The following is a 2,701-nucleotide window of genomic DNA, read 5'->3' as shown; positions in this document are numbered from 1 at the left end:
TGCAGTAATGTAGGAGAGGCCATTGCAGTGACCATCTGCCAGGCATAGCCATACATCGGGAAAGGAGGCGATGTATTGCGCATGCACTTTCCCTGGGGGGGCAGGACACCCAGAGGGAGCCCACACCCCCAGCCATACATTACTACTGGGAATACCATCGCTTTGACTATATGGACTTTTGTTGGCAGGCTGATGTCTCTACTTTTTATTATACCGCCTAGGTTTACCATAGCTGTCCTCACATGGAGCAAATGTCTTTTAATTTCATGGTTACAGTCACCATCTGCAGTGATCTTGGATCCCAGAAATGTGAAGTCTGTCACTACTTCCACGTCTTCCCCTTCTATTTGCCAAGGTGTGATGGGGCCAGATGCCATGATCGTAGGTTTTTTTTGCTAGAGCAGGCCAATTTCCTTTCACCTTGCTGTTTTGTTCATTTTTTTTAAGTCATGCTCAGGTGACCTCCACCTTCTTAGGAGATGGGCTGTGGCTCAATGGAAGAGCCTCTGCTTTGCAGGCAGAAGGTCCCAGGTTCAATCCCTGGCATCTCCAGCTAAAAGGACGAGGCAGTAGGTGATGTCAAAGACCTCCGCCTGAGACACTGGAGAGTCACTGTCAGTCTGAAAAACTGAGCTTGATGGACCGTGATCTGGCTCAGGTGTTTTCATGTGTTCTCTGTGCATCCCTGGAGCCGCTGAGCATGCTCAGTTCCCATCAGGCCTCAAGTTCAGAATCCCTCCCTCTCTTGTCTGTAGGTGGCTCCATTTCACTGCCCTACCAATAGACACTGTACTGCCCAACTTTGTTATTAGAAAGACTGATGCATTTGAGATCACGCTTGTTAAAGTGAGTTGAGAGAATTTGTTTCTTACTTGGGTCTCCTTAGAGACTGGTTTACATCATATCTTGGATGGCTGCTTCATGCTTTGAGAATGCACATGAAGCTGCATTATACTGAAGAGACGAAGAGAAGAGATTAGATTTATACCCCACCATTCACTGCCAAAAGGAGTCTCAGAGTGGCTTACAATCTCCTTTCCCTTCCTACAACAGACACCCTGTGAAATAGGTGGAGCTGAGAGATCTCTGATAGAAACTGCTCTTGAGAGGAACAGCTCTGCGAGAACTTGTGACTGACTCAGCACACTTAACCACTTAAGTGTAGCACTATAACTGAATCAAACCATCAGTCTATTAAAGTGAGTATTGTCTATTCAGGCTGGCAGTGGCTCTCCAGTGTCTCAGACAAGAAAGATCTTTCACATCACCTACAGCCTGGTCCTTTTAACTAGAGATGCTGGAGCTGGAACCTGGGACCTTCTGCCAGTTTGGTGTAGCGGTTAAGTGTGCGGACTCTTATCTGGGAAAACCGGGTTTGATTCCCTACTCCTCCACTTGCAGCTGCTGGAATGGCCTTGGGTCAGCCATAGCTCTCGCAAGAGTTATCCTTGAAAGGGCAGCTGCTGTGAGAGTCCTCTCAGCCCCACCCACCTCACAGGGTGTCTGTTGTGGGGGGAGAAGATATAGGAGATTGTAAACCGCTCTGAGTCTCTGATTCAGAGAGAAGGGCGGGGTATAAATCTGCAATTCTTCTTCTTCATGCCAAGCAGCTACCCTACCACTGGGCCAGAGGCCTTCCCTTAAAGCAATGCTTCATAAATGAACATACATGGACCTGCCTGATACTGAATCAGACTGTCAGTTCATCAAGTCTTGTCTACTCAGACTGGTAGCAGTTCTCCAGGGTCTCAGGCAGAGAAGGGCCTTTCCCATCATCTTGTAAGTTGAGATGCCGCCAGGGACTGAGCCTGGAGCCTTCTGTGTGCAAAACAGATGCTCTTCCACTGAGCCACAGCCCCTCGCCAAACATGAGTGGGCTTATCACGGTGGGATTGGTGTGTCTGTCTGTACCACTGAGCCTCATTTCTTCATCTACAGATATTTTCTGACTTGTTTTTTTCCCTCCTCCTACTGTGGATGTGATGAGAGAGAGGATAGAGCAGTTACACGTAGAGATGAATGGATATCTTCTAGCTTCCTCTCTGTGACCACATCCTCCCTCCTCTTCCAGACCAGAAATCTTAATTAAAATGCCACTACAGAAAGGAAATCAATTAACAGACACCTTACAGGATGGTTTATTCTCTACTATACATACTCAAAATTACTTACAAGCCTAGCATTACGGATTTAGGATATTAGTTTGCCAACACCACTAATGAACTGCAGTATTATTGAGTGGGATAAAAGACACCTTGGGAATCCATGCAAATTTTTCAAGCGCAGCACTTTGCCTTCCAATGTACCTCATATTTCATAGCTGAGAATAAGGGAGAATCTAGTTCAGACAAATAAAGAGAGCACCACAGGGACTAGTTTTCTCAAGTCTTCTAGAATTCCCCAGTTTCGTGAGCAAATGACAATATTACATCTTTGCCCTGAATTTAGAAGCGTTTTGTTATGGTTTATAGTTGTCGTGGCGGACTGAGCCTGCGTCAGCTGATGGACCCCGGCTCTGCCTAGCCCTCCTGGGATTCTGTTCCATTCCACTTCCTCTGGGTATTGCTGCCCCCGTGGTCCCTGTCTGGGGCTCTGGTTAGAAGGGACAACCTCTTAACCTCCCTCCTAAGAACCTTCCTCAGGGCTCCCCAGTGATCTTTGGGGCTCCCCTGGAGAATTGCCAACTGGCCACTTTACAACT

The 2,701-nt window shown here is 47.3% G+C and overlaps 1 non-coding gene across 1 annotated transcript; it reads left to right on the top strand.

The window, feature by feature from the left end:
- Positions 1 to 475: 475 nt before the first annotated feature.
- TRNAA-UGC (transfer RNA alanine (anticodon UGC)) lies at positions 476 to 552 on the top strand. The gene has a single exon. It is a non-coding gene; the product is annotated as a tRNA-Ala (tRNA).
- Positions 553 to 2,701: the final 2,149 nt, after the last annotated feature.

Source organism: Heteronotia binoei, chromosome 6 (genome assembly GCF_032191835.1).
Source record: "Heteronotia binoei isolate CCM8104 ecotype False Entrance Well chromosome 6, APGP_CSIRO_Hbin_v1, whole genome shotgun sequence".
Taxonomy (NCBI): domain Eukaryota; kingdom Metazoa; phylum Chordata; class Lepidosauria; order Squamata; family Gekkonidae; genus Heteronotia; species Heteronotia binoei.
Note: the sequence above shows the minus strand (reverse complement) of the source record. Positions and strands in the feature narration are given on the sequence as shown.